At 50.1% G+C, this 25108-nt stretch overlaps 1 long non-coding RNA gene across 1 annotated transcript; it reads right to left on the reverse strand.

The window, feature by feature from the left end:
• Nucleotides 1–10620: 10620 nt before the first annotated feature.
• Nucleotides 10621–12798, reverse strand: LOC309603845. Its single transcript, XR_014230807.1, has 5 exons — nucleotides 12713–12798; nucleotides 12366–12422; nucleotides 12227–12289; nucleotides 11942–12125; nucleotides 10621–10666 (listed from the first exon to the last, which is right to left on the reverse strand). It is a non-coding gene; the product is annotated as an uncharacterized lncRNA (long non-coding RNA).
• Between the last annotated feature and the right edge of the window lie 12310 nt (nucleotides 12799–25108).

The following is a 25108-nucleotide window of genomic DNA, read 5'->3' on the forward strand; positions in this document are numbered from 1 at the left end:
AAGAAGAGTGAAACGTGTCAGCCCCTGACAAAGAAGTTACTCTCAAAACTGATTGGACGTAGGCACAACAAGCCTGCCTTCAAGACCTAACAATGTAAGGACGCAGGCAAGAAAGCCCAGACCGCAAAAATGGATGGCAAGAGACCAGAGCCGCTGACGCACCCGAGAATGACGCCGCAAAAAAGGACCTCCCGGAAACCTCCGAGACGCCAGACCGATCCACGCCGCACGCTTGTAACGCCAGAAAAAAGCGCCCTATTGGCGCTACGCCGACGAGCGCAAGCGTTCCAGACGCTAGGGATGATGCCCGACTCGCAAAACCTGAGGCGCGTGCCGCCCTCCATGGGCGCAAAGGCAACAGGGAGACCCGACAAACTACTACGACACAGAAGACAAACCACATAAGCTACCCAACAACAGAATCAGCCTGGAACCGCCCTGCCCGGCACACCCTGGCATCGTGCTGAAGACTAACCCGCTCCCTTGACCTGCCCGGACAGCGCTGTTCCCGGACATCCCTCTAACCTGCACTACACTTAAAACCCCCTTCCTACAATGGCCAACCTCGCACCCTCCCTCCCTCGACCCCTCTCCGGCACCAGAGCCTCAACTTAGCTTGCAGACGGCCGCGACTCCGAATCCATCCCGGACAAGGCACACCACGCTCGGCCCGCTGGACTACTCCTGTGTCGCCAGGTTCCTGTCCACCATCTGCAAAACCAAACCCACCAAACCCATCCATCAGCATAACACTCGTCACCACAGACCTTTCGCACAACAAGCGCTGCCTCAAACCCGCTATGCCATGCCGCTCACCTGCTCATCACCAGTTCCAGAGCTGGACACCGCAGCTCTCGTCGCTCCCAGCAACTAGGATACCAAGAGACACAGTATTACCTTTGCGCTTGCAAGACGTCACCCGCCCCACGCTCCCTACTACCCAGCTCACCTCAAGCCCTCCTCCGGCTCCAAACGCAGCCCCCACAGAGCCTGCAAAAGCAGAGAGAAACACTGCAACTCGGTGGCCGTACAATACTTGGCTACCTACGAGACACCAACCCAAACCACAACCGCCTCACCTTCCGGGAACGCTTGTCAGCGGGCGGTGATATCCCTCCAAACAGCACCTGCAAAAGCACAATCAAAAAGGCACACGCTGAAATACTGCGCAAAACCACAGCCTGCCCACACCGATCCCCTTCTCCCCCTCTTTAACCTTGACCAACTTGCCTGCCTGTCCTCCGTCAATTTGGGTTGGCACTTTGAAGCCGACGCACCACCTGTAAGACCCAAACAACAGGGGCTGCTTAGAACTCGACCGGCCACACGCACCTCCTGAAAAATAACCGCTCCTTCAGCCCACCGATCCCCGCTCACCTCGCCCAAGTCAGCTCCGGGGCCCAGAGCTCACGTGGCTCCTCGCTTGGAACCTTCACATGAAAAAAAAAAAAAAAAAAAATAAGAAACACGTCTCAGAAACACCATAAAGTAGTCAAAGAACCACCAGTCACATCTTCCCTCTAACCCCTCAGCTACTCCATCCAACATGACTGTACAACCTCAGCCACAAAGGTCTAGGCATAACAACGCATTAACCACAGACTCTTTGCGCTATTCCACCTAGCCCCGACTCTTCACCCCCCCCCCCGGGCAGGGCGGCTCCAGGCCACACGCACACCCCGACGCTCCACAGCACGCCACAAACAGCGTGCCTCAAAGAGGAGAGCGAGCTCTCGGCAAGAAGAACTGAACCAGGACAAAGACGTTGTCCGGCAAGAAGACCTGCGAGACCGTGACGGCGATGGGATGAGGTTCTACAGAACCCCAGAAGAAGAGTGAAACGTGTCAGCCCCTGACAAAGAAGTTACTCTCAAAACTGATTGGACGTAGGCACAACAAGCCTGCCTTCAAGACCTAACAATGTAAGGACGCAGGCAAGAAAGCCCAGACCGCAAAAATGGATGGCAAGAGACCAGAGCCGCTGACGCACCCGAGAATGACGCCGCAAAAAAGGACCTCCCGGAAACCTCCGAGACGCCAGACCGATCCACGCCGCACGCTTGTAACGCCAGAAAAAAGCGCCCTATTGGCGCTACGCCGACGAGCGCAAGCGTTCCAGACGCTAGGGATGATGCCCGACTCGCAAAACCTGAGGCGCGTGCCGCCCTCCATGGGCGCAAAGGCAACAGGGAGACCCGACAAACTACTACGACACAGAAGACAAACCACATAAGCTACCCAACAACAGAATCAGCCTGGAACCGCCCTGCCCGGCACACCCTGGCATCGTGCTGAAGACTAACCCGCTCCCTTGACCTGCCCGGACAGCGCTGTTCCCGGACATCCCTGTTCCCGGACATCCCTCTAACCTGCACTACACTTAAAACCCCCTTCCTACAATGGCCAACCTCGCACCCTCCCTCCCTCGACCCCTCTCCGGCACCAGAGCCTCAACTTAGCTTGCAGACGGCCGCGACTCCGAATCCATCCCGGACAAGGCACACCACGCTCGGCCCGCTGGACTACTCCTGTGTCGCCAGGTTCCTCTCCACCATCTGCAAAACCAAACCCACCAAACCCATCCATCAGCATAACACTCGTCACCACAGACCTTTCGCACAACAAGCGCTGCCTCAAACCCGCTATGCCATGCCGCTCACCTGCTCATCACCAGTTCCAGAGCTGGACACCGCAGCTCTCGTCGCTCCCAGCAACTAGGATACCAAGAGACACAGTATTACCTTTGCGCTTGCAAGACGTCACCCGCCCCACGCTCCCTACTACCCAGCTCACCTCAAGCCCTCCTCCGGCTCCAAACGCAGCCCCCACAGAGCCTGCAAAAGCAGAGAGAAACACTGCAACTCGGTGGCCGTACAATACTTGGCTACCTACGAGACACCAACCCAAACCACAACCGCCTCACCTTCCGGGAACGCTTGTCAGCGGGCGGTGATATCCCTCCAAACAGCACCTGCAAAAGCACAATCAAAAAGGCACACGCTGAAATACTGCGCAAAACCACAGCCTGCCCACACCGATCCCCTTCTCCCCCTCTTTAACCTTGACCAACTTGCCTGCCTGTCCTCCGTCAATTTGGGTTGGCACTTTGAAGCCGACGCACCACCTGTAAGACCCAAACAACAGGGGCTGCTTAGAACTCGACCGGCCACACGCACCTCCTGAAAAATAACCGCTCCTTCAGCCCACCGATCCCCGCTCACCTCGCCCAAGTCAGCTCCGGGGCCCAGAGCTCACGTGGCTCCTCGCTTGGAACCTTCACATGAAAAAAAAAAAAAAAAAAAATAAGAAACACGTCTCAGAAACACCATAAAGTAGTCAAAGAACCACCAGTCACATCTTCCCTCTAACCCCTCAGCTACTCCATCCAACATGACTGTACAACCTCAGCCACAAAGGTCTAGGCATAACAACGCATTAACCACAGACTCTTTGCGCTATTCCACCTAGCCCCGACTCTTCACCCCCCACCCCGGGCAGGGCGGCTCCAGGCCACACGCACACCCCGACGCTCCACAGCACGCCACAAACAGCGTGCCTCAAAGAGGAGAGCGAGCTCTCGGCAAGAAGAACTGAACCAGGACAAAGACGTTGTCCGGCAAGAAGACCTGCGAGACCGTGACGGCGATGGGATGAGGTTCTACAGAACCCCAGAAGAAGAGTGAAACGTGTCAGCCCCTGACAAAGAAGTTACTCTCAAAACTGATTGGACGTAGGCACAACAAGCCTGCCTTCAAGACCTAACAATGTAAGGACGCAGGCAAGAAAGCCCAGACCGCAAAAATGGATGGCAAGAGACCAGAGCCGCTGACGCACCCGAGAATGACGCCGCAAAAAAGGACCTCCCGGAAACCTCCGAGACGCCAGACCGATCCACGCCGCACGCTTGTAACGCCAGAAAAAAGCGCCCTATTGGCGCTACGCCGACGAGCGCAAGCGTTCCAGACGCTAGGGATGATGCCCGACTCGCAAAACCTGAGGCGCGTGCCGCCCTCCATGGGCGCAAAGGCAACAGGGAGACCCGACAAACTACTACGACACAGAAGACAAACCACATAAGCTACCCAACAACAGAATCAGCCTGGAACCGCCCTGCCCGGCACACCCTGGCATCGTGCTGAAGACTAACCCGCTCCCTTGACCTGCCCGGACAGCGCTGTTCCCGGACATCCCTGTTCCCGGACATCCCTCTAACCTGCACTACACTTAAAACCCCCTTCCTACAATGGCCAACCTCGCACCCTCCCTCCCTCGACCCCTCTCCGGCACCAGAGCCTCAACTTAGCTTGCAGACGGCCGCGACTCCGAATCCATCCCGGACAAGGCACACCACGCTCGGCCCGCTGGACTACTCCTGTGTCGCCAGGTTCCTCTCCACCATCTGCAAAACCAAACCCACCAAACCCATCCATCAGCATAACACTCGTCACCACAGACCTTTCGCACAACAAGCGCTGCCTCAAACCCGCTATGCCATGCCGCTCACCTGCTCATCACCAGTTCCAGAGCTGGACACCGCAGCTCTCGTCGCTCCCAGCAACTAGGATACCAAGAGACACAGTATTACCTTTGCGCTTGCAAGACGTCACCCGCCCCACGCTCCCTACTACCCAGCTCACCTCAAGCCCTCCTCCGGCTCCAAACGCAGCCCCCACAGAGCCTGCAAAAGCAGAGAGAAACACTGCAACTCGGTGGCCGTACAATACTTGGCTACCTACGAGACACCAACCCAAACCACAACCGCCTCACCTTCCGGGAACGCTTGTCAGCGGGCGGTGATATCCCTCCAAACAGCACCTGCAAAAGCACAATCAAAAAGGCACACGCTGAAATACTGCGCAAAACCACAGCCTGCCCACACCGATCCCCTTCTCCCCCTCTTTAACCTTGACCAACTTGCCTGCCTGTCCTCCGTCAATTTGGGTTGGCACTTTGAAGCCGACGCACCACCTGTAAGACCCAAACAACAGGGGCTGCTTAGAACTCGACCGGCCACACGCACCTCCTGAAAAATAACCGCTCCTTCAGCCCACCGATCCCCGCTCACCTCGCCCAAGTCAGCTCCGGGGCCCAGAGCTCACGTGGCTCCTCGCTTGGAACCTTCACATGAAAAAAAAAAAAAAAAAAATAAGAAACACGTCTCAGAAACACCATAAAGTAGTCAAAGAACCACCAGTCACATCTTCCCTCTAACCCCTCAGCTACTCCATCCAACATGACTGTACAACCTCAGCCACAAAGGTCTAGGCATAACAACGCATTAACCACAGACTCTTTGCGCTATTCCACCTAGCCCCGACTCTTCACCCCCCCCCCCGGGCAGGGCGGCTCCAGGCCACACGCACACCCCGACGCTCCACAGCACGCCACAAACAGCGTGCCTCAAAGAGGAGAGCGAGCTCTCGGCAAGAAGAACTGAACCAGGACAAAGACGTTGTCCGGCAAGAAGACCTGCGAGACCGTGACGGCGATGGGATGAGGTTCTACAGAACCCCAGAAGAAGAGTGAAACGTGTCAGCCCCTGACAAAGAAGTTACTCTCAAAACTGATTGGACGTAGGCACAACAAGCCTGCCTTCAAGACCTAACAATGTAAGGACGCAGGCAAGAAAGCCCAGACCGCAAAAATGGATGGCAAGAGACCAGAGCCGCTGACGCACCCGAGAATGACGCCGCAAAAAAGGACCTCCCGGAAACCTCCGAGACGCCAGACCGATCCACGCCGCACGCTTGTAACGCCAGAAAAAAGCGCCCTATTGGCGCTACGCCGACGAGCGCAAGCGTTCCAGACGCTAGGGATGATGCCCGACTCGCAAAACCTGAGGCGCGTGCCGCCCTCCATGGGCGCAAAGGCAACAGGGAGACCCGACAAACTACTACGACACAGAAGACAAACCACATAAGCTACCCAACAACAGAATCAGCCTGGAACCGCCCTGCCCGGCACACCCTGGCATCGTGCTGAAGACTAACCCGCTCCCTTGACCTGCCCGGACAGCGCTGTTCCCGGACATCCCTCTAACCTGCACTACACTTAAAACCCCCTTCCTACAATGGCCAACCTCGCACCCTCCCTCCCTCGACCCCTCTCCGGCACCAGAGCCTCAACTTAGCTTGCAGACGGCCGCGACTCCGAATCCATCCCGGACAAGGCACACCACGCTCGGCCCGCTGGACTACTCCTGTGTCGCCAGGTTCCTCTCCACCATCTGCAAAACCAAACCCACCAAACCCATCCATCAGCATAACACTCGTCACCACAGACCTTTCGCACAACAAGCGCTGCCTCAAACCCGCTATGCCATGCCGCTCACCTGCTCATCACCAGTTCCAGAGCTGGACACCGCAGCTCTCGTCGCTCCCAGCAACTAGGATACCAAGAGACACAGTATTACCTTTGCGCTTGCAAGACGTCACCCGCCCCACGCTCCCTACTACCCAGCTCACCTCAAGCCCTCCTCCGGCTCCAAACGCAGCCCCCACAGAGCCTGCAAAAGCAGAGAGAAACACTGCAACTCGGTGGCCGTACAATACTTGGCTACCTACGAGACACCAACCCAAACCACAACCGCCTCACCTTCCGGGAACGCTTGTCAGCGGGCGGTGATATCCCTCCAAACAGCACCTGCAAAAGCACAATCAAAAAGGCACACGCTGAAATACTGCGCAAAACCACAGCCTGCCCACACCGATCCCCTTCTCCCCCTCTTTAACCTTGACCAACTTGCCTGCCTGTCCTCCGTCAATTTGGGTTGGCACTTTGAAGCCGACGCACCACCTGTAAGACCCAAACAACAGGGGCTGCTTAGAACTCGACCGGCCACACGCACCTCCTGAAAAATAACCGCTCCTTCAGCCCACCGATCCCCGCTCACCTCGCCCAAGTCAGCTCCGGGGCCCAGAGCTCACGTGGCTCCTCGCTTGGAACCTTCACATGAAAAAAAAAAAAAAAAAATAAGAAACACGTCTCAGAAACACCATAAAGTAGTCAAAGAACCACCAGTCACATCTTCCCTCTAACCCCTCAGCTACTCCATCCAACATGACTGTACAACCTCAGCCACAAAGGTCTAGGCATAACAACGCATTAACCACAGACTCTTTGCGCTATTCCACCTAGCCCCGACTCTTCACCCCCCACCCCGGGCAGGGCGGCTCCAGGCCACACGCACACCCCGACGCTCCACAGCACGCCACAAACAGCGTGCCTCAAAGAGGAGAGCGAGCTCTCGGCAAGAAGAACTGAACCAGGACAAAGACGTTGTCCGGCAAGAAGACCTGCGAGACCGTGACGGCGATGGGATGAGGTTCTACAGAACCCCAGAAGAAGAGTGAAACGTGTCAGCCCCTGACAAAGAAGTTACTCTCAAAACTGATTGGACGTAGGCACAACAAGCCTGCCTTCAAGACCTAACAATGTAAGGACGCAGGCAAGAAAGCCCAGACCGCAAAAATGGATGGCAAGAGACCAGAGCCGCTGACGCACCCGAGAATGACGCCGCAAAAAAGGACCTCCCGGAAACCTCCGAGACGCCAGACCGATCCACGCCGCACGCTTGTAACGCCAGAAAAAAGCGCCCTATTGGCGCTACGCCGACGAGCGCAAGCGTTCCAGACGCTAGGGATGATGCCCGACTCGCAAAACCTGAGGCGCGTGCCGCCCTCCATGGGCGCAAAGGCAACAGGGAGACCCGACAAACTACTACGACACAGAAGACAAACCACATAAGCTACCCAACAACAGAATCAGCCTGGAACCGCCCTGCCCGGCACACCCTGGCATCGTGCTGAAGACTAACCCGCTCCCTTGACCTGCCCGGACAGCGCTGTTCCCGGACATCCCTCTAACCTGCACTACACTTAAAACCCCCTTCCTACAATGGCCAACCTCGCACCCTCCCTCCCTCGACCCCTCTCCGGCACCAGAGCCTCAACTTAGCTTGCAGACGGCCGCGACTCCGAATCCATCCCGGACAAGGCACACCACGCTCGGCCCGCTGGACTACTCCTGTGTCGCCAGGTTCCTCTCCACCATCTGCAAAACCAAACCCACCAAACCCATCCATCAGCATAACACTCGTCACCACAGACCTTTCGCACAACAAGCGCTGCCTCAAACCCGCTATGCCATGCCGCTCACCTGCTCATCACCAGTTCCAGAGCTGGACACCGCAGCTCTCGTCGCTCCCAGCAACTAGGATACCAAGAGACACAGTATTACCTTTGCGCTTGCAAGACGTCACCCGCCCCACGCTCCCTACTACCCAGCTCACCTCAAGCCCTCCTCCGGCTCCAAAGGCAGCCTCCACAGAGCCTGCAACTCGGTGGCCATACAATACTTGGCTATGAGACCCCAATCCAGCCCGCTACCGCCTCACCTTCCGGGACCACTCATCAGCATGCGGCATTAACTGTCTAAATAGCACCTACAGAAACCCAAGCAAAAAGGCACATATGAGATACCGCCCGAAACACAGTCTGCCCGAACCAATGCCCATCTCCCCCTCCTTTACCTTGACAGCTCACCCGCCCCACCTCTGTCACTTCGGCTTGCCTCTCTCAGGCTTGCACACCACCTGTAAGACACAAATAACGGGGTTTGCTTATAACAGGACCAGCCACACAGCACCTGAAAAATAACCTGTACTTCAGCCTACCAATCCCCAGGCACCTTGCCTGTGTCAGCTCCAGGGCCCATATCCCACATCGTTCCTTGCTTGGAACCTTCACGTTAAACAAAAAAAACAAGTTAGAAACACCATAATGTAGTCAGATAGCCACCACTCACATCTTCCCTCTAATACGTCAGCTACTCAGTCCAAGATGACCGTACAGCCTTTGCCTCAACGGTCTAGGCACAGCAACACATTAGCCACAGACACTTATCGCTATTCCACCAACCCCCTCACTCTACAGCCCCCGGGCAGAGCAGCTCCGTGCCAAACACACACGCGCGCACACCGACGCTCCACAGCACGCTACAAACAACATCCCTCAAAGATGAGAGAGAACTCTCGGCAAGAAGAACTACATCCGGAACGAAGACACCATCGAGCAACACCACCTGCGGGATCGTGACGGCGATGTGAGGAGCCTCTACAGCAGTCCCAGTAAAGGAGTGGAACGTCACAACCCATAACACAAAGTTACTCTCAAAACTGAGAGGATGTAGGCGCAACGAGCCCGGCTTCAAGACCTAAGAAAATAAGGATGCAGGGAAGAAACCCCAGTCTGCAAAAACGGACAGCAAGACACCAGAGCTGCTCACGCAGCCAGAAATGATGCTGCAAAAGAGGACCATCGGAAACCTTGAAACACCAGACCAATCCACGCCATACGCTTTTAACACCAGAGAAGCGGCACCCGATCGGCACTACGCCGATGAGTACAGACGTTCGAGACGCTAGGGACGGTGCCAGAGGCACGTGCCGCCCTCCTTGGGCAGAAAGACAACATCAAGACCCAACTAAGGTATAAGACACAAGAGGCACACCGCACAAACTACACAACAACAGACACAGCCTGGAACTGCCCTGCCCGGCACACGCTGGCATCGTGCTGAAGACTAACCTGCTCCCTTGACCTGCCCAGAGGGCACTTTTCCCGGACAGACCTCTCCCCTGTGCTACCTTTAAAACCCCTTCCTGCAATGGCCAACCTTGTCTCCTTGCCCCCTTCCAAGTGCCAGCCCCTCAACTCAGCTGGCAAACAGCCAGGAGTCTGAATCCATCCTTGACGAAATACACATCAGCTAGCTGATATTTTCCCCACAGTCCCCAGGTTCCTCTTCATCATCTGCAAAAAATTCCCACACCGCCAGCAGTAAGCACCCCGACAGCACACGCCGACCTCTTCCACACCACCTTCATCCTCGGAAGCGCCGTGGCATTTCGCTCGCCCGCTCCGTGCCGATTCCAGAGACAAAGGCTGCGGCTGTCACTCCTTGTGGCACTAAGATGCTCAGACACACAAAATTACCATTGTGCTTGTGAAAAATCACCGGTCCCGTGCTCCTCCTCCCCACCACCCAGCTCGCCACAAATGCTCATCTGATTCCAAAGGCAGCCTTCACGGAACCTGCCAAACTAAAGAGAAAAGCTTCGCCGAGTTGCAGCAGGATACTTCACTCTTGGGCACAAACAGGCCCGCAACCGCCTCGCCTTCTCAGACCGCTCAAAGTGCTGCTTCGCTCCTGTGATACTAAATGCATCATCTGCAAAAAAAAAAAATATCAAAGCAAATAACACATGCTGAGATACTACCCAAAACAAGAGCCTGCCCACACCGATTCTGATCTCCCACTCCTTTACCTTGGCCAGTTTCCACCACTGCCTCTGCTGTTTTCAGGTTGCCACTTCGAGGTGTGGGTACTGCCTGTAAAACCCTAACCACAAGGCACATTTATAGCTTCACCCACAATAAGACACCCGAAAAGTAACTGCTACATCAGCCCGCTAGTCGTTGCTCACCGTGCCCGAGTCAACTTCGGTGCCCAGATCCCATGTGGCCTCACACCTTCAAACAAAGAAACACAAACCGCAACGTAGTCATATAGCTACCGGTCACATGTTCCCTCTAACGCCACACGCTGACCCGCCTACTTACGGCGCTCACCTCGCTGTCGCCCTGCACGGCTCGTCCTTCTGCATCTGCGATAACAATAATATCAAACAAGTCACCCAGATGCAGAGCGATAGCTTAACCAATTCCAGTAGTCTAGTTCTCGTACAGCAATACCATCTAGAGCCCAAGTACACCCTGCCATTAAAAGAATACGTAACTCAAGTATTAAGCCCTACATATACGAGCCTTAACACCTTTGAGATTCCATTTGCTCAACTAGCAGCACTCTAGCATTCGAGCCGAGTCTCCCAGACAGCTCCGGTCATCCCCTTGGCACCCGCCAAATGCTACAGGAATTCTCATCCTCGCCTGCTGCCAATGGCCGCTCGCTCGGAAATAGGCTGTACCGTCTTTGCCAAAACAATCTACGCATGTGAACATTAACCATTGCTCTTCGTGCTAATCTTCCCCTGACTCTACCATCGCTATGCCCCCAGGCGAAGCTGCTTGAACCCGGACGCCTACGCACGCGGACGGACACTGTGCACAAATACTGCGGATGACGTGACCCGGAGGTCTGAGAAAACTCTTGACAAAAAAAAAAAAAAAAAGAGTCCTGGCCCAGATATGCCAACAGGCTATAAGATCGATGGGGCCATGAGGAAGAACCTACGGCAGCCCCACAGAAGTCAAACACCATCGCCAGTGATCAAGATAAATAAAAAAGATCTGTCTGTAACTGGGATGACAGAGGCGTGAGAAGCCAGGCTTAAAGACCTAAGAATGTCAGGATGCAGGGACGAGTCCCAGAAAATGACTCTGGGAAAACAGACCGCTCTTGAGCGGCGATGCTGATGCCGTCTTAATCGCCATCGCAATAAATTACCATCCGTAAACTCCTGATACGCAAGATGCACATGACAGATCCATGTGATAAACTTCAATTCAAGAAAGGAAGGACTCAGTTATCATTATGCCAATGAGCTAAGGCTTATGAGACCGTGGGTATTGCAATGTGCCCACCAGACACAGAGAAGAATAGAGACGTTGAGACATAAGTAAGGTATGCTATGAGACACAAGACAGACTACAAAGAATACACAGTAACACAGACACAGGCTGGACCTGCCCTGCCCGGTAGACAGTAGTGTTTTACAGGAAGAACCCCGTGCCCTCTCTGCCCATACGTGTGTAATCTAAAACCGCCTTCTCCACTACGCTGATTTTATAACCCCTGCCCGCCCCACCTGCGCTTCCCCTACCCAGCCGACCACCTGCACAAAAATAGCTTCAGCCCTCAACTTGCCTTTCAGAGGGCTGGGGGTCAGAAACCATCTTTTAAAACAGACCACATAGGCTACCTAGGATGTTGCTGCAATCACCCAGATCCTCTTCATCATCTGGAAACACAGAATGCCATGGCTCAGCGTCATGCCAGTCAACGCTGACCTCTTCCGCAACGATGCCTGCCTCAGAAGCACTTTGGCGTTCCGCTCGCTTCTAGTCTAACGCCATTGGCCAGCATCGCCCATGGCACCTAGAAAACTAGAAATACAAAACAGCCGTTGTGTCTGGAAGCAGTCACCTGCTCAAACAATTCTACACCTCAAAATAAACTGCTGCTACAGTTGATGTTCATCACCCACCTTGCCTGATGATCTTGGGCCAGACCTTCTGCTTTGCATGTAGTTTTGCGGGTCGCTTTACACCTTCAAAACAGAGCGCTAGCTAGTCACATGGGCGCCGACAGGAGCACGTTCCCTCTGTTGCTGCATGCCAACCTACCTTCTCACAAGGCTCTGCTCGCCTCGTCCCTTCGGTGTCCAGCTCCCTACTGTGCATCTGCAGCAACAATAAAACAAAGTCGACCGGGTGCCGACAAATACCCTAGCAAACAGTGAACCTTCCCCATTCTGACTTCTTTGCTCTGCTAACCTTGTCGATTCATGCTTTATGCTCTGACCTGCCAGGCTGATGCAGCTCCATCAGTGAGTTAAAAAAACCAAGACAGACAGTAACACCCATAAGAAGTAGACACTAACCTCTTCTTTCCCCTACCCCAATAGCCATGTGCCAGACTCACCCTTTCCCCCAGCCTCCTAACACGGCTCTGCCCGCCTTCTGTGCCACACCTCCGGGGCCAGCGTCCGTGTCAGGTGCCTGCTCATATAGTCGGTCCGTCTCCAATGACTCGGGAACCGTAACCTTCGATGCCAGCTCCACCTTGGGAAATTGTGGAGACACACGCAGATGTTATATACTGCTTCTCTAAAGAGAGAGCCCACCGTGCAAATCCCTTGGACCGACTTACGTACTCAGGCAACACAGAGAGCCCAAAAGCACAAATCCCAAAACGATTGACCTCAACCTCCATCGCGGTCCACAGCACCGTCTGCTCACCTTTGCTGTCGCTCCTCACTTGACTGTGCTGCTTAGCCCAGACCTGTTACTTAAAGTGCAAGATTAAGTCAAACCACCCACCGACACGCAAAAATTACGCTTACTGCCAGATAACCCAAATATAGGCAAAGACCGATGACAGGCCAAACACCAAAAGAGCTACAAGTAGCAAATGACCGTGGCTGGTGTAAAGACATACTCTTCCTTCATGGATAAATAACTCCTAGAGGACTCCATGAACTGAAGGATGGAGAACCCCTCGGTAGACGGCATGCTTGCATAAGAGTGCCGACACGTATGGGACAGTACGCTGGGCTGCCAGAAGCTGCTTGCGTACGCAATGCTACTACTAGATAACGCTGCGCTAAAAAGCCTTAAGCTGAAACTGCATAGTAGTGACAGGAGACCTGACAGCAGACAGATGCTGAACATAATGACTATCACAGAATCTCATGGAGACAGGTGCCAAAAATATCACAGAGGCCCCTCAGACCCAAATGCTTCGTGAGCGATGCTTCTTACCAAAATATGAGCTCAACGAGGAAAAGCCAAAGGTGATGCGCAGCGAGCTATTCAGATCTCCGTACAGAAGCATGCGTTACTTCAGATGGCAGGATGGTTCTGCCGGGTCAGCCGGACCCAAGCACTGGGTTCTAACGCCCGTCCAGTGGTGTCCGTAATATTTCTCACGGCCTGCCACGTAACAGACGGGTCCCCCATCTGGGACCGTGTTTCCCATGTCCCGGCCCCTCCCCACCCCCGTGATGAAAATCAAACCGATCAAACAAGGACTCTACTTAATCACCTCAGCCTCTTAAAGAAGCTTCCTTCCTCTGCTGACACTCAACACCGATAGCCTGCTGCTGTTCCTCAAGCACGGCCTGGCCCTCCAATGCCTCTACTGCCAAAGGAACAGAAAATGATTATGCTCCTACAACACGCTCCATCCTCCTCTCGTTCTTCGAGAAATCAAAGGAAAGCTACCATCCCTGACCGCTACACAACAGGAGTCTGTGCAGGAGATGGCTGAGCCCAGCCCCATAAATGGAAAAAACTCTGCTATGACCCTGCTTTGCCTTGCGGCAACAGCACTCGCCATCGGGGTGCCCCAAACCCATTCCTGACTCCCTGGGAAATTCAGATACGATTAGTTCAAAACACCTGGCAAATAAGATACAAGCTAAAAACACATGTACCCCACCTTAACCCAAAACCCGTCAGATAGCTGGCTTCCTCCCACACGAGACTCACATCTTCAACAAATACACAGAACAACATGACACCAAACTTAAAATGCTTACCCTCTGATGCACTCTGAAAGCGACGAGCGCACCCACATAATATATACTCACGCTATTGACCCGCATACCGGACTTCCTCAGGGCCAGACCTGCAAAGACAGGAGGAATCCTGACGTTACCTCCCCAGATGCCCCCAGAGCTCCGCTCCGCTCCCCTCTCTGCTGCTCTCATTGTGGGAAAGTGCTGGTGAGGATAACTACAAAAGAAAAAACAAAAAAAAAAAAAAAGAGAGGAAAGAGAGCCACAGGGACCTGGATGTCAGAAGACAACCTGACCTTACCTGCAGGAATAAACAGAAATCCGTAAAAAATTTCTAACCAGAACCCAGAAAATAAGGAAAACCCGGGAACCTCAAAAAAACCTGAACATTGCACCACACAGCAACCTAGACTGCCCGATGGATGAAGCCGTAAGGACGAGAGGTTCGCCACAAAAGCGTCTCGAGACCCTTGAGCCCGATTACCTACAAAGCCCCGTCGGGAATTACGACAACAGTCTGCCGATGGAAAAACTGCAACAGTGTGACACAGTGACTCAAAAACCTAAAATGGACACCTTACAGCTACAGAAACTGGTGCTAAAAACACTATAAACAAGAACATCGCTGTCATGACCAACACTAGAGCAAGCCTCATTGGACCCTTAAGGAAGAAGACAAAAAGAGAAAAATAGAAAAAGCTTGCGTGCCCAGGACTGTGATAAGACACACCCTTCCCTGGAGATTTTTAAGAGCACAAATACACATCCTCTTCTCCAAGAAATACAAGGGAAGACAGTGACGCAAGCCTGCACTGGAAATAAGTGCCTAGTCAATTCCTCTAAGTAACAATTTCTGTGACATCCCAATGGACAGAGAAAGGACGGACACAAAAATTAACTCCGGGAATGAAGTAAGAGGCACAGAGAAGCAGAGACCTGAGAGTTCCGGAGGGTATGTTTTTATGTACCTTAATGTACCCAATGCAGGGCCAAACATCAGACAAGTCTCATCTCAGAAAGCATGTTCCTAAGTGGAAGCCCAGACGGCTTACGCTGCGTCTCTCATGACTTCCTCCTATCTCCCGTCAGCTGTGGAGAGACAAAACCAGAACAGACCTGATCAAAAACCAAATTAAACTGCACAACCCATCTGAAAAAACATCGTGAAACTACCTCCCTTACCAAACCGTCCCCTGGTCCCAAAACTTGGAGAAACCCCTTCTCTTCTCCTGAACCCGCAGGAAGCAAAAGCCACTCCTTCCCGACAGCTCCTGCCCTCTATTTGCACCCCTGAACCTCCCATATCAGCCACTCCTCTGGAGCGGCTCTTCCAAGCCGTGCCCTAAGTTCTGTGAGCTCCCCTTACCTTTTATCTTCCTGTAGACTCCAGGCTCTGCTACAAACTCACAAAATAAGTGAAATCCTCGTGCTTATGATCTATGAGGGGCCTACTACAATCCACAAAGGTTCTAGGAACAACGTGTTACTCTGTCAGCAATTAAGAAAAATCATGGACCGTTCCATACCCTGAAAAACACTATGCCTTATGTCCCTGCTGCTTTCTTGAAAAATGTTAAAACTCCATATACAGATGGATATAAGATGCCCACCTTAACCCCTGCTACATCATCTCACCATCAACCCTATTAAGAAAGGGTATCAAGAACTTGCATGGCAAAACTAGTGAAGAAAACAAGATTCTATCTTCAATAGAACCAGAAATTCCAAAAATATACAGCACACTTAAAATAAAAAAAGAAAATCCAAGTTCAGACTATTAATCCATCTTGCTGCTCCTAAACACCCAATACAATACTAAGAATCAAAAAAAAAAAAAAAAAAAAAAGGAAAAATCTGCACACAAGTGCATTTTTTACTATATATACTGTTGAACCTCAACTAATCCCAAAGCCCTTACCTCAAACAAACACTTCTATTTCTCTCAGTATCAAAACACACCTACTCAAATAGCAAAAGCAAGTCAGAACCTGCAATTGACTGAAGAAACAGCAGAACACTAACACTGATGAAACCCAGAAGCAGAATGAGCTCCCTAAGGCGAGGCTGCGGCTCATATACCCTGGCCCCGCCCACCACCTTTCCCACATTCACCTGGGAAAGGGGAGGGACAAACCACCAGATGGCATAAAGGCTGCAGGAGGAGCAGCAGGGAGGTTTCTCCTATTCTTTAGGTTTGCAATGTACAAAGGACTTAAACAGGGAAAGTGACCATTACTAGAAATGAGAAGATCTGGTCTTTTACAGCAACAGCATCTATTGCATTAGCAACGTGACCAGGTAAGAAATTAAATGTATTTTTCCTGGGGTGCAGATCGAATGAGATAGACATTCTACTAAGCCATGTAAGAAAGAAGCCTGTTAAACTCATTAGCGATGTTATTAACAAAAATGACACACTTTAGTTTCCCATGAAAAAAACACGATGCTTTGGGGTTAGGCTTCATTACTAGTGAGACCATGTGCACTACTTAACTTCCACCAGAAGTACGTTCTGGATAGAACTGAATGACAAACTGTAATTAGATCCCATAAAAATCCTTTCTCCAAAACTCCTCTGCTCGCAAAATAAGTTATTTACTATAAATGACGAACGGTTCAGTCACCTCAACAGTCCCTCTGACAGACTCCTTTAATAAGACTAGATGAGTCTTAAGAAATGAAAAACACAAAAACCCCATAGAAATACAAAAAACATCTCAGAGGCTGTACGAGGCAGCTGAATGAACGCCTAAGAAGCTAGAACAAATATAAATTGCAAAAAAAACCCATGGGAAATCTGTCAATAAAAAGAGAGGAAAGACTATTGCCTTCTCTGAAAAACTCAAGAAGAGATCAGAACCGACAGCAGATGTCTTTGGGTACCAGCCACCAAATAGAAATGTACTGTGAGAAGAAAAACCAAAGGGAGTGCTGCGGAGCACAAAGATGGCTTTAGAAAAGGTTCAACATAACGAGAGACATCGTCGCAGGGATCGGAAAGGCCCTGAGGGGGCCAGAGAAACCAAAGAAGTCTTGAGGATGCAATGAACTCTAAAGGGAGTCGAACGAAGGACGGATGTCCTCGGGGACCGAATGGAGGCATGCCAAACGGGTGAGAGGACCAAAGGACTGACTGGGGTAACGGAGGTGGACTCGGGAAGGGCTCGGAGGGGAAAAGAGATGCACAAAGCACCCTGCTGAGCTAAAACGGGGCTCTAGGGCGTAGGGGGTGTCTTGCGAGAGCTCGGCAACAGAAGCTGAGAAGTCCCGAGGGGGCCTGAGACACCAAAGAATCCTCAGAAGTATCAGTGAGGAACTCTGAGGGGGATTTCAACAAAGTACAGATGTTGTCAGGGGATCAGGGGCTAAACAAAGGCATCCTAAATGGCAAAGAAGAAGATAAGAGACCTCTAAAGTGCACCAAAACAAAAAAAATTGCACTGGAGCTAAAGTGCTACGAGACTGCTGTGGAGTATGAGAAAGGACTCGGAAGGCATCATTATATAGAGTAGAGGAATTATGAGGGGGCAGGGTAAGAAAAAATGGCTTAAGACACACTGACAGCCTCAGAATCTCAGGAGAACGTCTCGGCAAACTCCACGTGACTAAGCGAGAGAGGAACCGGAGGAAGACACCATCAACGGCAGAGAGACGAAAGAGCGCTGCATAGCAAAGAAAGATGGGAGGCTCTGACTGAACGAGAGAGATGGGAAGGGAGATATGGTGCTACGGGGTGCCATAGAGAACAACGAACATCTCAGGAGGCGTCGTGACTCTGGGGAGAAGGGCGTTGAGGGGGGCTGACAAATGAGAGGCGGCTTGGGACGACAAGGAGGAACTTGGGTGATTGTCCGAGTGGACTACCGATGGCCTCAGGTGCCCGGAGACTGAACACAGAAATCCTAGATAGTGTTAGAGGAAAGAATGACTGCTGCACGACTCAAAGCGCTACAAGGAAGAGGTGGAGAACAAGGAAAGGTCTCTGGAGGCATCGTGCGCAGGAGAAAAACAATGTCCCGAGGGAGCAGAGAAACAGAAAAAGGACTGGGGACACGACAATTAAATCTGGAGAGGATCTAAACCAACTAAACTCATCATCAGACAGCCAGGGAATGAATAGAGGCACAGCTAGAGGGAGAAAGGCCAGGATAACCGGGCCGGTCACAGGTACAGACTCAGGAAGTCTTCTGAGGGAACGAGAGGGGCGCAAGGTCCGCTACGAAGCTAAAGGCACGCTAAGGGCGACCTCAAAGGCATATACAGGCATCATGACGCCATTAGACAGGTCTTGAATGGGCCGGAGAGACTGAAGAAGGCTCAGGACACGAGGAAGATGTCTGGAGAGGTTGGGAACTTTAGCTAGAAAATCAGGTGAAAACACCGACTTAAAAAAAAACAAACAAACACCTAAAAACCTAAGCCAAAAATGGGAAGATACTTTTTAAAAAGCATCTGTAGTTTTAAAATAACTTCATGCTGACATCAGATTGTGCAAAGTGAAAAAAACTCATTCGTTTTGCTCTAACAAAAGACAAATCCCCCGGATAGTTTCCTTTTAGCCCATTGTATCTGTAGAGACAATTTCAAAACTAACAGATGTAAAGGCAAGAGAGAAAAACTTAGAGCATCTGCACAACATACTCTCTACAAACAGCTGCTGGGGGGAAATTAAAATATAAAAGCAATAAAAAAAGGAAGGTTCCATCCAAAATCTCAGATCTCCTCAGGGAGGCCAGGGACCAAATGGAGGCACCCTAGATGGCACACAGGACGATAAGAGCGCTCGGAGGCACAAACAAACACGATTAAATATGGCATCAGAAAAGGTTCTCGGGGAGCGAGAAGGGCACAAAGAGCGCTACAGAGCGAAAAAACGGCTGTGGGGCACGAGGACCGCGTCGGTGGGCACGATGATGGCAGAAGGGGGGTGTCGACAGTGAAAGAGAGACAGAAAAAGGCTCTGTGTTGCAATGCAAAATGCAAGAGGGTGTCCTAACAATGTACTAACGTATGTCCTCAGGGAATGAGCGACTGAACAGAGACATCCTAAATGGCAAAGAATAAGGTAAGAGAGCTCTGGGGCTCAGACAAAGCCTGAGCAAGGGTTCTGTCTGAATGGGAGAGATACAAATAGCGCTACAGAGCTCAAAGGGTGCTGTGGGTCTCAGGTGGACATCATGACAGGAACGGAATGGCTCCGTGAGATGGGGGAACGCGGACGTAGAGACAAATGAAGATTCGCCGGGGTGATGAAGTACGCGGGAGAGGATCCGAAGGGAGCACGGATGTCCTCAAGAGACCGGGGACCGAACGGAGACATCCGACGTGGCGGAGGAGAAGGTAAGAGTGCTCTGGGGCAAAATGAAAGCCTATGGAGGAGTTATCTCTGAGTAAAGCAAAACGTTTAAAAGCGACGGTGATTAAAGAAATAAGAAAAAAAAAAAAATAATAGAGACGGTGAACTAAAACAGAGAGATAGAAATAAAATTTGAAAAGTGAGGGCATTAAGAAAAGACAAGAAATAATTACAACATAAAGACAACGAAACACACACAGTGAATGGGATAAAAGACGATAAAATTTTAAACGCGATGGCGATTAACGAAATAAAACGATGGCAAAGAAGCAAAAAAAGAAATAACTAAAAAAAGAAAGCAGAGAGGAAAAAAAGGAGTCATAGAAAGAATATTTAAAAAGCAAAGGGAAGTAGGGAAATAAAAGAGAAAAAAAACAATAGGGAGAGGGACATAAAAAGGAGATGATGAAAATATATCTAAAAAGCGAAGAAACTAAGGAAAGATAGGAAATAATAAATGAAGATGCTGAAATAAGGACACTAAATGGGATAAAAGAAGACAGACAAGTATAAAAGCAATGCTGATTAAGGAAAAAATTATTCATAAGCTAGAGCAAACTGAAACACAAATGTAGACAGAAAATATAAAAGGCAAGGCTACTAAGAAAACACAAGATGTAAAAAAAAAAAAAGGCGAAATAAACACAAGGAATAGGATCAAAGCAGAAAAACAGTTAACAGTACAGAAATTGAAAAAATAAGGGAAAAATAAATAAATAGAGACAGGAAACTCCATCGGACACAAAGAAAGAAAATGTAGAAAGCAAGGGCACTAAGACAAGAGAAGAAATAATTAGAAGAACAGTTTAAGAATTCAAGGTAAAGACAATAGAAGAGTAGTAATACCAGTAGTAATACTACTAATAATAATAATTAACCAATAATAGTATACCAAGCAAGCGATTCACATGGAAAAGAGAATATATATAGTGACAGCACTCAGGAACAACGAGAAAGGAGAGCTAAAACCTAAGAGCAGCAAACGAGATAAAAGTAGAACATTTTGAAAGCCAAAGGTTTAAGAGAAGGAAGAACTAAGAAAATACCGATGGTGAACTACAACACAGGCATAACGGGCAATTTTAAAAAGGGTCCGCACGAAGGGAAGACAAGAAACCATTACAAAATAAAGACGGTGAAGGGTATAATACTAGGCGTAGGAAGAAAACCTTAAAAGCGGGGAGCATTAGGGAAATGAAGGGGGGAAACTAAAAACTAGGGACAGCACACTAAAAGCGGAGAAAGAACATTTCAGAAGGGAGGAGCCTAAGGAAAGAGAAGAACTAACTGCAAACTAAAGACAGGGAACGGGATAAAAGCAAAAAAAACTTCAAGAGTGACGGGAATTAGGGCAACAAAGAGATAAAATTAAAAAGAGGGACAGTGAACTAAAAGAGAGACGTAGGAAGAAAATGGACAAAGCAAAGGTCCTAATAGAGACAAGGAAGAATTAAAAAATGGAAACGGCAGACGGAATACAAGTCGACAGAAGCTTTTGTCGTGGTTTAACCCCAGCCAGCAGCCAAGCACCACACAGCCGCTACGCGGGAGAAAATTGCAAGGGTCGAAGTCAGAAAACTCGGGGGTTAAGGTAAGAACAGTTTAACAATTGAAGGAAAAGACAACAGAATAGTAGTAACACTAGTAGTAGCAGTAATAAACCAATAAGAGTATACAAAGCAAGCGCTTCACTAGACAGGGGCTCACCACTCGCCGACCGATGCCAAGCACGTCCCCGAGCTGCCATCGCTGACTCCTGGCCAACGCCCCCCCAGTTTCCATACCGAGCGTGACGTCCCACGGTAGGGAATAGCGCTGCAGCCGGTCTGGGGCAGCTGAGCTGCCTGTGGCGCCTCCCAGCTTCTTGCGCACCGGGCAGAGCACGGGAAGCTGAAAGGTCCTTGAGTGGTGTCAGCGCTACTTAGCGACAAACAAAACGTCAGCGCGTTACCAACACGATGCTCATCCGAAATCCAAAAGGCAGCACTGTGCCAGCTACTAGGAAGAACCTTAACTCTCTGCCAGCCGAAAGCAGGACGCTTTGAACAGCAAGGGCGATTGAAGAAATAAGGAAAAAACTTAATAAATAGCGACAGGGAGCTCCATCGGAGAAGGAAAATTTAGAAAGCCAGGGCACTAAGGGAAGAGAAGAAACAATTAAACCCAGCTAAACCCCCAGGGGAAAAGTCAACCTAGAACATGGAAAAAGCCACAGGGATTAGGGAAATAAATGGGAAAATTAAAAAAACAGGACAGCGAACGAAAGGGACGGCGAAGGAAAATTCAAAAAACGAGGGCCCTAAGGAAAGACAAGAAAGAATTAAAACAGAAATACAGGGAAATAAAGGCAGCAAAGAGGACAAAAGGAGATGGGAAAGTGTTTAGAGGAAGCGGCAATTAAGAACATCGGGAAGCGATTTAAAAATCACATTGGTGAACTAATACGGGGACGGAAAATTACAGAAAATTATTTTTTAATAATTTATATAATACAGCAGATACAAGTTTGTATTTTGAAATCCTTTTTTTATATATATGTTAATTTTATGTATATTAATATTATTTTATATATATATAATATATATTTTTAATATAATAGATATAGAAATTTTTTATCGATCTATCTATATAAAGGCGAGAGATTTTTCTCTAGTGCAATGCAAAACGTCTCATCCCTTCCTTACGGCACGGCTGCAGGGAGACGACCCTGCGAGGCTGCAGGACGAGGGCGTACCGCAATCAGAATCTACGCTTACAGGTCCGCCGCAACAGCTACGGCCCTCGCTGCTGCTACTGCACATCTTGCTGGCTCAGTCGATAAAGCTGGAAGGGAAGCGTAATGCTTTCGAGGGGAAAAGGAAAAGCAAAGGACAAATCGCAGCAATTCGCTTCATACTAAAAAAGCTGTGCGTGTGTTTATAAACATCCAATAAAAATACTTCTGCTGGAGAAGGACTGGATTTTCCTTTGGCGTTAATTTAACTTGCACAGCTGTGAATCGATACCAGTAGATTATCTGTCTCCAAGATACACAGTTATCATTTGACCAGGGGTTTTTTGCGCCTTACGTCATTAGGAGCGACATCTGGCCAGCCGCGCCGCCCAAGAGAGATGCTGCTGAACTGCCAGGGAAACGCACCCTTGAAAGCCAGACAGAAAGTACTTCAGAGCACTCCATCAAAAGCGGGGGGGGGGAAGTAGCATTCAGTTGCCTCTCCTGGTCAACGTTTAGAACAAATACCTAACTGCTTAAACACACCTAAGCAATTGTACGCCACAGCTAGTTGGCAGTTACAGCTGAAACAACGCAAGGCAGTTTGTAGATCCAATTTTAACTTTTTTTTCCTAAAGTTACATCTAGGAGAGAAAAATCCGTGACAGAAGAGATCCCCCATACGGTTTTACTTTGGGGGCAGAATCCAGTCCCCGGGGCTGCAACGCGTAAGGCTACCAAAAAGGACCGGCAGATTTGCTAACGCTTTTGGCTGCGCCGAAGCACGCAGAGGAACGCGTGTTGATGACATCTCGGCTGTTGCAACTGAGAACCAGCGATGCCATCAACTTCTGGAAGACGCGCTGTGCTCGGGTCTTTGGAAGCAAATGGACTTTTTTTTTTTCTTTTTTGTTTTTTTAAGAGAGTGGAAAGTCTTGCTGCTGCTGCTGACTTCTACTGCCAAGCGCATCATCTCTGAAGATCCCCACTCTGATGGGGAGTTCATAAAACACAACTTCTTTGAATGGGAAAGACTTCCATTCTGAAAATCTCCTCCAATCGAGGAGACCCTCAAGCCCGGCGACCTCCAAAGCCCCTTAGGGAATTACAGCAGCAGTCTGACGATGGAGAAACCGCAATGGCATGACACGGCGACTCAGAGATCTGAAACGGACACCTTACGGCTACAGAAACTGGTGCTAAAAACACTATACCCAAGAACATCATTGTCATGACTGACACTAGAGCAAGCCTCCTTGGGCGCTCAAGGAAAAGGGCAAAAAGAGAATAAGAGAAAAATCTTGCGTGTTCAGGACTGCGATAAAAGACGTGGTGCTCCGTGGAGATTTTTAAAAGCACAAATAATACACATCCTCTTCTCCAGAAGAGGGGAAGGAAAGGGAAGACGGCGACACAAGCCTGCGCTGGAAATAAGTGCCCAGTCAATGCCTCTAAGTAACAGTTTCTGTGATGTCCTGATGGATGGTGAAGGGACAGATGCAAAAATTAGCTCGGGGAATGAAGTGAGAAAGAGGCACGGAGGAGCGGACACCCGAGAGTTCCAGAGGGTATCTTTTTATGTACCTGTGGGAATAAATGAGAGGCTGTTTTACTTTGACAAGATGCAGCTGTGCCCTTGAGGCTTGTTACAAACAAGTTTGTGAAACTTAGAGGCAGAAAAATAAGGATGAGATTGGATACATCCCTGAAAGAGGAATTCGTGTGCACCAGCTTGAAGAACCAATAAGTAACGCTGAAGAGACGCGCGGACGCAAAACAGTAGCCAATAAAATGGGTTTTGCTTGCTCGTGAATGCTAGATCATATTATAAAAGGGATAGATTGTAAAAATAAAGTGTCATCGTCATCTTCACTTGTCTTTGCCTCAACTCATATGTGGAGTCCGTGTTTAATTGCCACATGTACCTCAATGTACCCCATGGTTTACGAGACGAGACTTGTCTGACGTTCGCCCCCGCATGTTGTGATGTGGAGGCCTGGACAGTTTACGCCGCATCCCTCGTAACTCCGTCATATCTCCCGTCGGCCATGGAGAGACAAAAACAGAACAGACCTCGGCAAAACCCAAATAAAACTGCAAAACCCATCTGAGAAAGGCTCATGAACCTGCCTCCCTTTCCCAACCATCCCTCGCTCCCGAAACTTGCAAAACACCTTCTCTTCTCCTGACCTGGCAGGGAAGGAAGCCCACTCCTTCCCGACAGTTTCTGCCCTGTATTTGCACCCCTGAACCCCCCGTGTCGGCCACTCCTTGGGAGCTGCTCTTCCAAGCTGCACCCCATGTTCTGTGAGCCCGGCTTATCTTTCATCTTCCCACAGACTCCAGGCTCTGGAACAGACCCACAAAATCAGTGAAGTCCTGAAGCTTATAATCTAGAAGGGGCCTATTGCAATCCGCAGAGGTTCCAGGGACAACGTGGTACTCTGTCGGCGATCGAGAAAGACGATGAACGGTTCCGTAACCTGAAAGACACTACACCTTATGACCCTGCTGCTTTCTTGAAAAATGCTAAAACTCCACATGCAGATGCATACAAGATGACCACCTTAACCCCTGCTAGATCATCTCACCATCACTCCTATTAAGAGATGGTGTCAACAACTTGCATGGAAAAACTGGTGAGAAAAACAAGGTTCTATCTTCAACAAAATCAGGAATTCCAGAAAAATATAATGCACTTAGAATTAAAAAAAAAAAAAAAAAAAAAAAACACAACAAACAAAACAAGACTATTGAACCATCTTGCCACCCCTGAACA

Source organism: Platalea leucorodia, assembly GCF_965183815.1.
Source record: "Platalea leucorodia genome assembly, contig: HAP1_HAP1_SCAFFOLD_213, whole genome shotgun sequence".
NCBI lineage: Eukaryota > Metazoa > Chordata > Aves > Pelecaniformes > Threskiornithidae > Platalea > Platalea leucorodia.